A 14,268-nucleotide genomic window follows, 5' to 3' on the forward strand; every position below is an offset into this window, starting at 1 on the left:
CCTGTGGGAAAAGCCACTGGCAAAGGGGAGATGGGTCCCTGAGGTCCCCTCTCCTTTCCGTGTTCCCACTGGGGAGGGGCTCTGGGTGCTGGACAATGAGCAGCCCCCTCCCCTTTATCCCCTATGATGTCTCCCAACTGTTCAAAAGTGCCGGCAGCTGTAGGTGCGCTATTTCAGACCCGGCCGTAAACATACCGAAATACTCAGCGACGTCTACAACTGGACTGGGCTGTTAGCTCCTCTCCTGGGCTTCTGTGGGCTGCCTCCTCAGTGCCTGGGACCTAACACCACCCAGGCTCCCCAGCCCCACCCAAGAGATCCCTGCCCACCTTCCCCCTCCCACCAGAGGACCCCTACTCCCCGCTCCCATCAGGGGACATTCCCTACCCCCTCCTCTAAGGGGACGCCCGCCTTCTCCCTCCCATCAGAGGAAGTTCACCTTCCCCCTTCCATCAGGGGTCCCCCTCGCCCCTCAGCAACTCCCAGCTCCCAGGGGTCGGATTAGCTGCTCAGTTGCACCTCCTTTCCCGGCTCTTCCTCGGCCACGCCCCCACCCCCTTTAGCCCCACCCCTCCTCCTGGCTCCTCCCCTGCCCTCCCTCCCGAGCCGGGGAATCCCACCGCCCAGCCGCTAGTTTGCCCCTGGGGACACTGGAGACAGCTTTGTTCCTGGGCAGCAGCAGGGCTGGCGGCTGCTGCATTTCTCGGGGGAAGTGGTTGTGGTTTTCCCGTTCCCCTGTTTTTTTGTTTCTCATCCAGCTTCCAGTCTGCTCTGCAAGTTTCAAGCCTTACCTTCTTACTGTCTTACTGGGTTACTTGTACAGTTGTAACGCTCTCTCTCGGGACCCTAGCTGGCGATGCCCCTGGACTAATTAAAAGTCTCCTCTGGAGGCCGAACTTGCTAAACTTTTTTTTTTTGAGGGAGCTTTCTGGCAGGGGACCCCAGGAGAAGGCTGCCTGCTGCTGGTATCTTCTCCAGGGACCTGGGCCCAGGACGGAACCCTAGCTGGCGCCCCTTTGCGCGTCTGCCCTGCCAGGTAAGGCCCTGGTTCTTTCCTCCTCCGCTGCAGGCTGGGGACACGCTTCCCCCTTACATCCATCTCCCCCAAGACGATGTCAGGACTCGCCGTGGGGGATGAGACAGCGAGAGAGTTCTCCCCACATGCATATCCGTTTCTCTCCCAAGCCTGAGCACAGTTAGTTCATGGAGAGCGAGCAGGGTCCTGAGTTGACCCTGTGTGTGCTTTGCCTAAACCTCAGAGTAAGACAGGCAAAGTCAGGGAGAAGGTACCCACCTGTGGGCTCTGGCTGAGCAGCAGGAGAAGGCAGGAGCCCAGGGGTGGCTCAGAGTGTCAGCGCCAGAGCCTATTTCGCATAGTGGTTAAGAGCTTGGCTGCTAGTCAAAAGGTCCACAGTTCGAATCTACTAGACGCTCCTTGGAAACCCTGTGGGGCAGTTCTACTCTTTCCTATAGGGTCACTATGTGTTGGAGTCACCTCGACAGCAATGACTTTATTTCTCAAGTGGTAGCCCTGGTGGTACAGTGGTTAAACGCTCAGGCTGCTGACCAAAAGGCCGGCAGTTTGAGTCCACCAGCCACTTCTTGGAAGCCCTATGAGGCAGTTCTGCTCTGTCCTGTAAGGTCGCTGTGAGCCCAGGGGTGGGCAGCAACAGGTTTGGGTTGTTGTTGTTTTTAGTATTTATAAAGTTGTTGACATGTACCAGTCTCTCTGAACTTTCCAGTAAGAAATCTGGAGAAAAAGGAGAAAAAAATGAAATTAAAAAAAAAAAAATGGAGGAGGGAGGCTTGCTCTCTTCTGTTTTGTATTTATTGTCAAGGCATGTTGTCTTCTTGTCCTAAATTAGGATGCCTTTCCTATGTGAGCATTTTCTTTCTCCTCTCCCAGCTTCGGGTCAGAGAGGTGTTTGGTCCTTTTTGCTGCTCTGTCCCACGTTTGTCTTTGATGGAAAATGTGTCCTGCTCGAGTGGAGACTCCAGAGATGACAGGGGGATATGCTTATCTGGCTGCCCCCTGCAGGAGGGGCCTCAAAACCCCATGCTGTCACTTGTCATCCTCCAGAATCCCACACCAGCACTTGGCACCTCTGGCTCTACACAGATCATTCCAGCCTCCAAAGAGACCACCTATCTGTCTGTCATTGACGATTGATTTATCCCTGTTAACATGCAGGCGAGCCCAACTCCCACCTGCGAGAGTCACCTGGCTTCAGGCCATACGTTCAGACTCTTCTGGGTTAATTTAAAGCATGTTCCAGGAAAGGTCTAAATGACAGGGCTCTTGTTTTGTTGAGAGGCCAGCTGAGAGGTACAACTGTGTGCAGTGCCGTACAGGTCAATGGGCATGAGCTTTGCTGCTAGCCTGGGCCTCCAGTCCTAACTCTACTGCTGTATCTGGCTGCCCTGAGCCAGGTGAACCTCCATTTCCTCATCTGTGTAATGGAGATAATATAACGGATACCAGTACCAGTCACCATGGCATCAACTCCGACTCACAGTGACCCCATGCGGGTCAGAGTAGAACTGTGTTCTGTACGGTTTTCAATGGCTGCTTTTTCATGGCTCATAGGAGGTACTCCGCAAGCAGTGGGAAGGTTGGATTGTTGCAAGTATTTTGTTCTGCCTGTTCTAGTGTTTGCCCTGAGCTTGCTAGGTAGTGGTTCTGTGGTCCCATTGCCTTCAGCAGAGATTGTGGACAGATTGAGGCCAGTGACGGAATGTTACCAGGCCACCGGAGAAACATCTAACCAAGCCCTCCGTCAGCTTGGACATGCCCTGCCCCAGCACCCCACGCCTGCTGGCAGCACCATGTTATCACACTGTCGTGATCACCTATTGGCTTGTCTGTAAGCTCTTACGAGTTCTTGGAGTTCATGAGTTTTGCAGAATGTCCAGTGTCTACCCAATGCTGGACACATTAGGAACTCAGTGTATCCCTGTGGAATGATGAAATTTTAAAACTGTGATAACCAAGTGCTTTTCAAGGAGTTGAAACATCTGCAAAACTCCTGGCACAGAGCCTGGCACTTAGTAGGCGTTTGGTAACAAATAAGTGAATGGAATGCTGAAATTGAAATAACTACGATGGTATCTTCCAGGCCTAGCACAGTGGCCACACACCATCCTGCATCAGAGACGCTCATCCTTTCCTCCTGACAGCTCTCTTGGGGGGGGGCGGGTGGGGGTGCTGTCTGATTACATGATGGCTCTGGTGCTCCAGGGCATTGTCAAGGCCCCCAGAAGAGCCCATGGGACCTGAATTCATGGACTGGGCTGTGGCGGAGGATACAAGACTGGCCTGGGTCTGAATTCAGCTCTTCTATTTCCTGGCTGTGTTGTTTCTCCAGTACCTTTTGGTATATCTCTGGGCTGGAACCTGAAGAAAGAGCTAAGAAAGCAAGGTGGGCCTCAGGGCATAGGGTCCTGGTGTCTGGTCAGCAAGCAGGTGTGGGGCCTTTCAGAGACAGGGACACCTTTGGCTCCTGGTAGATCCATTTTCTGTAGAATTAGGGCCTTTGTAGGGTCCTGCAAGCCCCAGGACTCCCCTGTAGCCACTCTAGCCTGTTCTCACACTAAGAGAGGAAGTGTCTAACCCAGTCAATCCCCCTTTCCAAAGGGAGTTAGTAGATGTACACCATATACATAAACATAACCTATGTAAATAAAACAATACGCCCTGAATGGCTACTCTGTGCCAGGCGAGCTTAGAGAACAAAGGAGCAAATACAACCCCACCCTGATGCCCAGCACCCACAGCGTGTGAAGAGGAGGCCAGAGGTCCAGTACTCTGTGCTTTGGAGAAGGGGGAGAGGCACCTCACCCCTACTCAGCCCCTCACCATGCTGCTTACTAGAACACAGGCCTGGTGCCGAGTGTCCACACACACCTCCCCTTGTATAATTTTTACAGCAAGCCCAGAGGTATTTATTAAACCGTCCCTTGATGAGAAAAAAGAGGCCAGCAGGGGTAAAGCAACCTGCCAAGGAGGACTCTCTACTCAGTGTCAGATGTTGCTGCAAGGGCTGGGGCTCACCAGCGGCTTCCTGTAGGGCTGGCTTCCTGAGTCTTAGAAGAACAGAACTCACCTCATGGTTTTGCAATTGTTTGCGCCGGACGTCTGGCTGGCTGTACCCCTACAAAGTACTGTCGTTGGGACAGAAACCCTGGCTTGTTGATCTCTACCTCTAGGGTACTGGCATTGGGCCTGGGGGGCACAAGGGATGTGTGGTGGCAGGGGGTGAGTGGGGGGGGGGGGTCAGAGAGAAAGGGAGGGAGCGCAGACAGGCAGGAGTGCACAGGGAGGTGGGGATGTGGGCAGATCATGAAAGAACGAAGGAGAAAGTGAAGAGGTAAATGAACAAGCGAATGAGTTAATGAATGAATTAATGTCACAAGTTTATCTCAGACCACTTGGGTGACTTTTCAAGTGAAAGGAAAAGAGGATGGGACTGTGGTGGTCCCTCCTCACAGGGAACTTTTCAAGGTGCTTTTCTTCTGCCCCTCCTGTTGCCTTTTCCCACTCATATGCTCTCAGGCTGTGTTTACAAAGCCTGACAGTGCTAGGAACTGCAGAACACAGAGGTCCGGGCAGGGCTTCCCTCACAGGGGAGACATATGGGAGCCTCCTTGTCTAGGAGCCTGTGCACAGGGTGACATGAGCCTGAGAATCCCAACAGAGCTGTGCCAGAGCCATGGCTTCCGTAGGGAATGGTCTGGAGATCCCGTGTTGTGATGGTTGGGAAGCCTCTCTTGCCCTCTGTGTTGGGCTTGGTTGTGAATCAGTTCCCTGGGGAGAAGCGTGTGCTGTGGCAGGTCCACCCTGGCTCTCCCAGGTGCAGGCCTGACCTTCGCCTGCTCACGTTTGCAGAACGAGGGGGCCCTGGTAGGAACTGAGGTGGTTCCTGGGGAGAAAGAAACATTCCTGGAGACTAGGCAAAGAAAGGAACCTCTGAGCCAAGGTGCATGCTTGCTCTGCTCTTAGGAAGTAGAAGCTACAGGGTTTAAAAAAATAGAAGAAGTATAAGTAAGAAACCTCTCTTACCATCTAAACTGGTTTGTAATTCAGGCACTCAGTACATTGCTTCATTCCCCATTCATGTAAGGCGCACCTTCTCTGTGCCTGTCACTATTGCAGGTACTGAGGAGAGAGACCAGAGACACAACGCCTAAGTCGGAGGAACTCAGTGGAGAAGACAAGCTAATAAATAAATAAATTTTAATGCCACTGCTGGATGCGAAAAATCAGAAGCCTGTGGGAAGACAGCAGCACACTCACTACCTAGGCATCAGAGAGAGCTTCCCCAAGGAGGTGGCCCATAAGCTGGGCCCTGAAGGATGGGCAGGAGTCTGCTTGGCAAGGAAAAGAAGTTGTCTCAGTGGTAACAGCAGAGGCGATGTCCAGGAGTTAGGAAAAGAAAATGCTGGGGCATGGGAGGAAGAAAGGGAAGTTCTTGGAGGTTGGGGAATAAGGTTCATGAGGTGAGGCTAGGGAATGAGGCTGGGAAGGTCTTGGAGAGGACAGAGGAGGCTTTAAGCTGGGGAATAACATGAGCAGACCTGCCTCGGCAAGTATTACCTGTGCTTCCCGTGAGCAATGCCCTTTGGGGATACACAGAGTACGGTAAGCAGGGGGTGTGTGCTCTGGTTGATGTAGCAGTCTCACTCTTAGAAGGAACGCTGTCATGCAAGGTTGTGGGGAGTGTGTGCCCTCAAGGGGCAGAGCTGGAAGTTTGGATTAGGGGCCACAGGAAGGACTCTAAGGGAGGGATCCAGACACCACAGTTGTCTGAGCTGCCTGGTATGAAGCAGAACACTGGACTGGGAAAGGGGGACCTAGGCCGGGCCTGAGCTTGGCCACTGGCCTTCCCTCCAGCCTCCTCCCCTGAAGACAGCTGACATCTCTGAAACTCCCCCTGCTCTGATGTTTTAGAGTTCTAAGATGCACCTTACGGTGACCCTGTGTACAACAGAACAAAACGTTGTCTGTCCTGGGCCATCTTTATGATTGTTGGTATGTTTGAGTCCGTTGTTGCTGTCATTGTGTCAGTCCATCTCATGGAGGGTCCCCCTGCCCTCACTGGCCCCCCATGACTTCCTTCTCCAACGGCTGGTCCTTCCTGATGACACGTCCCAAGTCCACAAGTCAAAGTCTTGGAGCACCTACTCATTGGAGACGCCCAAGCTTGGATGAGGACATAGGAGGGACAGAGAGGATTTGAGTGCCTGATGGGGCGATGGGGAGCTTTGGGGTAGACCACTCTCTCAGATTTCTCTACATACGTTGGTTAGATGGCGGTGCAGAATCGCAGCATGAACTAAGCGCTGAGAGGGATTTGCTGAGGGTAATAGTTTCTGTTTCTTGAGTGCTTCGCGTTTTCTTTATGGTTGCCATTGCCGTTGATTACAAGCACGCACTGTACCCGGGACTCTATCCCTTTAGTCAACCGATGAGGTAGGTAAAATCGGTCCTGTTTTACAGACGAGGCAACTTGTTGTTGTTAGTTGCTATCTAGTCAGCTCAGACTCACTGCCTCCCCGTGTAGAACAGAACAAAACATTGCCCCGTCCTGGGCCGTCCCCTTGGTTGTTGGCGTGTTTGAGTTCATTGTTGTGGGTCAGCTCAGACTCACTGCCTCCCCATGTAGAACAGAACAAAACGTTGCCCTGTCCTGGGCCGTCCCCTTGACTGTTGGCGTGTTTGAGTTCATTGTTGTGGCTATTGTGTCCGTCCGTCTCACGGAGGGTTCCGTCACCGCTGCTAGCCCCCCACTGTACCAAACATGTTGTCCTTCTCCAGCGATTGGTCCCTCTTGATGATGCATCCAAAGTAAGCAAGTTTAAGTCTTGGACACTATCCTGCCATCCATAGGGTTTTCCCTGGATAATATTCAGTAGTTGATAGCCTTTCTTTTTAGTCTGCCTTAGTCTGGAAGCTCCACTGAGGCTATCCACCATGGGTGACCCTACTGGTATTTGACGTACCGATGGCATACTTTCCAGAATCACAGCAACAGGCAAGCCACCACAGTTTGACAAACCGGCAGACAGGTGGTAGGACTGAAGCATAGAAAGGGACTTTAGCTGAGATCAGCTAGTGAGTGATGGAGACAGGAACCCAACTGGGGTCTCTCAGGGTCCAAGTTTCCTGTCTCTCCCTCCTTGCTGCCTCACATCTCACAGGGGCTCTGCTGTGGCTTCTTGTTATTCTCTGCCAGAAAAGGGGAGCTGCATGGAACAGTACCTTCAAAATCTGTGTGGATGGTGTGGCACTATTTATATAAATTGCTTCACCAGACCAGACACTGCTCAAAATAAGTTAAGCAGAAATATCTTTGTGTCCTCAGGACCCTGTAACCTGAGACCCTCTCTTATGAAGAACTGAGATGGTATATTTTGGGAAAAAAAAGAAAATATCGGGAAAGATTCAACACTGAAAATGTGAGAAGGAGTAAGAACAGGGTTATTACAGCTCTAAGATGCTTGAAGAAACTAACTAAACACCAGAGGGCCGTGGATGTCTGCTTTCACCGATGGGCAGGGTTGGCTGGAGGGAGGGCCAGCCCTCCTAACTGAGCTGCCACTCCAGTGGCGCAAGGAGGAGGCATCTCTATGGACGTGGGAAGTCACCTCTTGGGTGGGGGAAGAGAGGGAGGTTGAACAGGGTAATTCTGGGAAAGAGTAGCTAAACTGAGTTGTCAATCCAAGATGAAAGAAGAGGAAGAGGAGACAACACATGGAGCCCAGCCAGGAGTTTAAGGGACCAGGGAAGCCATGTGGGAGAGGGTGAGATGGACCCCAGAGATGAGGTGGCAGTATTATAGGGCCTTGTCACATGCACCAAGTGCCTACTATGAGGTTTGCAAGTCAAAGAAGCCCAGCTGCAACTGGCTTAAGTTTTTTAAAAAAGGGAGGGTGATGGTTGCCTCATGTAACACAAAAGCTCTGGGCACCACTGGACTTTGGGCAAAACTGGGCAAGGGTGTAAGGATCAGTGTACTGATCCCTTCCCTCTCCCTCCCTTACTCTGTGGATCTAGCGTCTCTGGGGTCTTGGGGTGGGGATGAAGGGGGAGGTGAGGAGTTAATAGCTCCCAGCTTCCATGGCTGCAGGAATCCCTGGGTGGTACAAATGGTTAACACACTCAGCTGCTAACAGAAAGATTGGAGGTTCAAGTCCACCCAGAGGTGCCTCAGAATGAAGGCCTGGAGATCTATTTCTGGAAAAAAAAAAACAGCCACTGAAAACTCTAGGGAGCATAGTTCTACTCCAACATGTAGAGTTGCCACGAGCCAGAGTCGACTCAACAGCAGCTAGTTTTCAGCAGCTGCAGGAGTAGCTCTTTCTTGGCTATCTTTGTCGCTAATACCTCATTGCCTTGGTTCTCTCTTGGAGCATCCTCACCTAAGACTCCCCCAACCTAGGAGATCTCTTCTGGTTAGGTCTCTCCAGAACATCAAAGATGAAAAAAGCCCTTTCATCTTCTGCCCTCTCAGTGCTGGTCATGGCTTCTTAGAGCTGGAATCTCCTTGTTGCGCAAACTGACATGCTGGCTGGGCTCTGGCCCAGTGACCCAAGCCCACCTATCTTCGTGGTGCCCGTGTGACTCATGGGAAACTCGCTCATCCTTGCCCCACTGAATCAGGGGATGCAGGATGCCCCACAGTGCCCCGCCCCTGTAGCGCATGGCATCTCTCCCCACCTCCTTTGTTCACACAGTTCCAAGTAAACATGCAAGGGGGGAGTGGGGACAGAAGGTGAGGCTGGAGAGGTAGAGACAAGCTGGCCTCTGCAGGTCTATGATGAGGGGTCTTGAGCTTTATCCCAGGGCAGGAAGGTTCCCACAGTGTTCATCCCATGCTTCTTCAGCAGCTTTTCGGGCCATTGTGAGAATGGGCAGAAAGGCCGGGGACGGGGGTTACAGGGATCCAAGGACTGAAGGAGGCTTTCCACTAGCCTCCCCACCCTCTCCCCACTTGGAATGGCTGGCTCCTTTCCATTCTTCAGATCTCAGCTCACATGGCCCCAACTCAGAGAAGGCTTTCTTTTTTACAATGTGTATGAACTGTCCTACCCAAGCCCACCTTGTACAGCATGACCCTGTTTCATGGCGTCCAAATCATTCTCAGTCTCAGAAGCCATCTTGTTTATTTATTTGTGTATTTGCTTGCTTTCTCTCTCCTTCCTTGGAAAGTAACCTGCACTTAGGCAGGGACATCGCTGTGCCCAGTTGGGAACTCCAAAGACACTTGTTGAATCAATGACTCAGTGACTCCGAAGGGCACACAGAGTGGTGCAGTCGTTGAAGGCTTTCAGGATAAGGAGCCCAATCCTTTGGAGCCTAATTGATGAAGTCTTCATTGTGTCAAGAACAGGCAGCTATGTATTGAGTTTCACTCTCAGTTTTTAACAACTGGGCGAGAAACAGCTGGCAACTGGGCTTTACTTAGGGAAGCAGTGAAGAGAAAAACTAACCTGTAAGAAACCTTTCTGAATCTGATTGCACAAAGAAGGAGGTTAGGAAAAGGCATTTTATTCTCACCTTCCATCTCCTTCAATCAGATGACTCCGTCTGAAGTTTGGTGGCGAGGGCTCAAGTTGATGCTGTTGAAGTAGTTGGCGTGTCTGAATGGGTGGCGGGGGAGATAAAAGCAGAATAGATGTTGCTGTTAGCAGGATCAGAGGCTCCTAAAGGGCTGAAGTCTTCTCCTTCCTCCCCTTTTACAAGTACTTCCTTTCTGGAAAGTGCGGGAGACCAGTCCTCCCTGGCTAAGCGGAAAAAGAAAACGGAATTTAGAATTTAGAGTGGCCTGGGATAAATTCCCAGTCCTACTGCTTCCTGGCTGTATGACCTCAGGCATGTTCCTTGACTTTTCTGAACTCGAGGTTCCGAAACTATAATAACCACTTTGCCCACTTGTTGTAAAGAAATGAAGCAAGTAAAGCAACCAGCATAGTCCTGGCTACTGTTTATATGATTTGTGTCATTGTTTGCTCACCGTTCATTGGATGAGCTGCCATTTTTATTTATTAATTCTCTGAGCATCTACTCTGTGCAAATGGTGTGTTAAGGATCAGTGAAAACTAAGTCCACTTTTGCTCATCAAGACATTTATCACCCAGTAGAAAGGGAAGATTGGTATACACACACATGCACACACCTACACACATGCGTGCGTACATTGCCAAAATACCCAGGGGAATAATTTACCAATCAGGTAGCACTTGGGTGCATTATTGTTGTTGTTAGGTGCTGTTGAGTCGGTTCCAACTCATAGCGACCCCATGTACAACAGAACAAAACATTGCCTGGTCCTGCGCAATCCTCAGAATCGTTATGCTTGAGCCCATTGTTGCAGCCACCGTGTCAATACATCTCGTTAGGGGTTTTCCTCTTTTTTGCTGACCCTCTACTTTACCAAGCATGATGCCCTTCTCCAGGGACTGGTCCCTCCCAATAACATATCAAAAGTATGTAAGACGCAGTCTTGCCATCCTTGCTTCTAAGGAGCATTCTGGCTGTACTTCCTCCAAGACAGATTTGTTTGTTCTTTTGGCGGTCCATGGTATATTCAATATTCTTTGCCAGCACCATAATTCAAAGATGTCGATTCTTCTATGGTCTTCCTTATTCATTGTCTAGCTTTCACATGCATATGAGGCGATTGAAAACACCGTGGCTTTGGTCAGACGCACCGTAGTCCTCAAGGTGACATCTTCACTTTTCAACACTTTAAAGAGGTCTTTTGCAGCAGATTTGCCCAATGCAATGTGTCCTTTGATTTCTTGACTGCTGCTTCCATGGGTGTTGATTAGGGATCCAAGTAAAATGAAATCCTTGACACTTCTATATTTTCTCCATTTATGCACTTGGGTGTATAGTGACCAAAGAACCATCTCCAATACCCAAATGGAGTTACCATCAACTGAGTCTATCCATTGAGGAGCTGAGACTAACAAACCTTCACCTGATATCCTATTATGGCAATAACGGCAATATTTTGCATTACAAGCAATTGTCATACCCATTATCTCATGTAATCTCCTCCACAGATGTAGAAAGTAAGGGGTATTATTCCCATTTTACAGGTGAGGGAACTAAGGATTGGAGAATAATAAAAATAACACACCTTAAGCACTACTATGACCAGGTGCATTCTAAGCTTTTGACATGCAGCAGCTTGTTTAATTCTTCCAGCAAGCCTGTGACCTAGGTATTAGTAGCCCCACTTCACATATGAAAGGACCGAGGCCCAGAGAGGTTGAGTAATGTCCCCTGGTTTGCACAGCAAGTAATTGGCAGAATTGGCCTTTGATCATGGGGCTTCCAACTGAGAAGCTGAGTCATGCTAGCTGCCCCAAGAAAAGTCAAATATCTGGCATGTAGGTGAACTCAAGGTGTGTTTGTGGACTAAGAGGGCTTACTGCACATTGCACAGAGCCGGGGTTTGAATCCAGGACCCAGGCTCTCCAGTGACCTCCACTGGCTCTTGGACAGCCTTGTTGAGAATGTGGCCCCCCTCCCTGCCCCTTCTCCCTGCTCCTCCAACACAGAACATGCAGTTCATGTCCTAGATGGCTCAGCAGGGCAGCAGCAGAGCCCAGAGCTGGGCCTGTGGCAGAAAGACACCCTCAGCTATCTGGACACAGCCACGCCAAGCTTTCATGTCCCAACTAGATTCCTGCGTTACCCAGCAACACACTGGCAGGGCCTCGTCTCCCAGCCCCCAGCCACGATGGGCAGTTGCCTGACCCCCTAGATCAGACCCAGCTCACCCTCTGCCCAGGCTGCCCCTGCAATGCTCCACATCTCATTTTCTCTCTCTCGATTGCTTTCTGGGCCTTGTTTTCCCTCTCCCTTCCTCTGGGTCCTTGAATAGTGAATGCTGGTTACCATGGCAATCGGCTGGCTTGTGGAAGGAATCCAGCTCAGTAAATTAATTGCTAGACTTTGCGGGACTAATGGCAGAGCTCTGCCTCCCAGGCCAGGGGTGTGGCCTGTATCGTGCCAGCTCTGCAGCCAGTCCCTGGCAGCAGCTCAGGGCCTGGGGGGAAAGAATGGAGAGAGGGTGCCCCTGCTTGCTGGGACTGCACCTGGGGTGGGCTGAGAGGTCGGGGGTCTAGGCTCCAAAACATCTCACATTTCCTGAGCACCTAGTATATGCCAAAGTCCTGGGAGGTGCAAATGGTTTGTACTCAACTACTAACCTAAAGATTGGTGGTTTAAACCCATCCAGCTACAATTCAGAACAAAGGCCTGGCTATCTGCTTTGGTAAAGATTACAGCCAAGAGAGCCTTACGGAGCAGGTCTACTCTGTAACTGACGGGGCCACCATGAGCTGTCATCGGCTTGATGGCAGTGAGTTTGTTTGCTTGTTTTTGAGTGTGCCAGGATCTGTGTTGCTTGCTTTACAGATTTTGTTTCATGTCTCCCGCACAACATCCTTCTGATGGAATGGAAACTGTCTCCATTTCATGGGTAAGAGAACGGAGTTTAAGAACTGCTTATTCATATCACTAAGGGGCAAAAGAGCGAACAAATCTGTCTTGGAAGAAGTACAACCAGAGTGCTCCTTGGAAGCAAGGATGGTGAGACTGCATCTGACAAACTTTGGACGTGTTTTCAGAAGGGATCAGTGCCTGGAGAAGGACATCATGCTTGGTAAAACAGAGGGTCAGCAAAAAAGAGGAAGGCGCTCAACGAGATGTATCGACACAGTGGCTGCAACAATGGGCTCAAGCATAACAACCATCATGAGGATGGTACAGGACCGGGCAGTGTTTCATTCTCTTGTGCATAGGGTCGCTATGGGTCAGAACTGACTCGATGGCACCTAACAACAATAACAACAAGGGGCAAAGGCAGGGCTCCATACCAGGCCTGCCTCACTCAGCCCATTTGTTCTGGGTGGAAGGCCCTTCTTCTCGGGTGTTATCTGAAAGTTCATTCTGTAGCAAGTCTCCCCCCTCCCCCTTTGCTGCCCTTGTCCTCTTGTTCCTGTGAACTGGGTGATGAGTAGCTTGATTTTTCGCTGCATCCTTTGCTTGTTTCTCTCACTGCTTCTGTGCTTAAGAACTAAGTGTTACTCCAACCTGATTCCAAACACCCAGAGAGAAGTGATATTTCCAAGTGGGTATGTCCATGAGCCTGCACAGGCTGCCTGGGTTTGAATCCTGGCTCCTCGGTATGGAATCATGGCTACTTAAGCCTTGTGTGCCTCAGTTACCCACCCAGTTAGCTGGTGCCAGTGATGCCTCTTGTTAAGATTAAGTGGGTTATTATGTATAAAAGCCTCAGAACTGTTCTTGGCTCTTAGCATGCACATAGTATGTGCTAATGATTAGTTCTAGAAAGAGCATGACTTTGGTGTCAGACAGACCCAAGTCCAAGTCTAGCTCTCTTATTCCTAGTGGCGCGTGCTTTGCAGAAGTTATCTGCTGTATTAGTTTCCTGTTGTTATTGTTGGATTCCAACTTCTAGCGACCTCATGTGATACAGTAGGATTTCCTAGGCTGTAATCTTTACAGAAGCAGATCGCCAGGTCATTCTCCCTCAGAGCCGCTGGCTGGGTTCGAACCACCAACCTTAACCACTGTACCACCCTTAGTTTCCTAGGACTGCTGTAACAAAGTACCACACACTGAGAGGCTTGGAAGAACTTAGAGCTGAATTTTCTCAGGACAATATGTCTGCTTGCGAATTACGAGGTTTCAGATCACTGCTCAACTGCTTCTAGGAGTGCGACCTGGGCAAGTTACTTCCCACAGCAGAAATCAGTTTATAACGGTCAGCCTACAGGGCTGTTGCAAGAACTGACTGAAACTGAGCTGAACAACAACGAGGCCAAGCTGGGGAAGGGCATTCCAGGATCAGGGAGCAGCCTGCATGGTGCACCGGATGGATGTGAGAACATTTGCCTCTGAGAGCCTCAAGGAATCCCATGTGGATGGAGGGCAGACACTGCAGGGGGCAGGGGGGGCAGAGGGTAGGGCTCATGTGGCTGATGAGGGCTGGTGGTCCTCAAGATTTCAAACGTACATTTGACCTTTTCTCCTGATATTTGTGTGTGTGTGTGTGTGTGTGAGAGAGAGAGAGAGAGAGAGAGAGAAAGGGATACCATCCTGGAGACTGGTTCAGCTGTTTGTCATCAGGCCCAGCTCTGTATATATTTTCTTCGTAGCTTATCCAGGCTCAACTACTAGTGAAAGGTTGGCAGTTCGAATCCACCCAGGGGCGCCTGGGAAAACAGGCC

General features: G+C 50.5%; 1 protein-coding gene across 1 annotated transcript in view; it reads left to right on the forward strand.

Annotated features, from left to right (window-relative positions):
* The first annotated feature begins 638 nt into the window (after nucleotides 1-638).
* COL22A1 (collagen type XXII alpha 1 chain) overlaps nucleotides 639-14,268 on the forward strand; it is a 295,566-nt gene continuing 281,936 nt past the window's right edge. The window contains exon 1 of the mRNA XM_049854093.1: nucleotides 639-1,036. The gene's annotated coding sequence lies outside the window, so the exon portion shown is untranslated. The remainder of the gene's footprint in view (nucleotides 1,037-14,268) is intronic.

This window comes from Elephas maximus, chromosome 15, assembly GCF_024166365.1.
Source record: "Elephas maximus indicus isolate mEleMax1 chromosome 15, mEleMax1 primary haplotype, whole genome shotgun sequence".
In the NCBI taxonomy this organism is placed as follows: Eukaryota; Metazoa; Chordata; class Mammalia; order Proboscidea; family Elephantidae; genus Elephas; species Elephas maximus.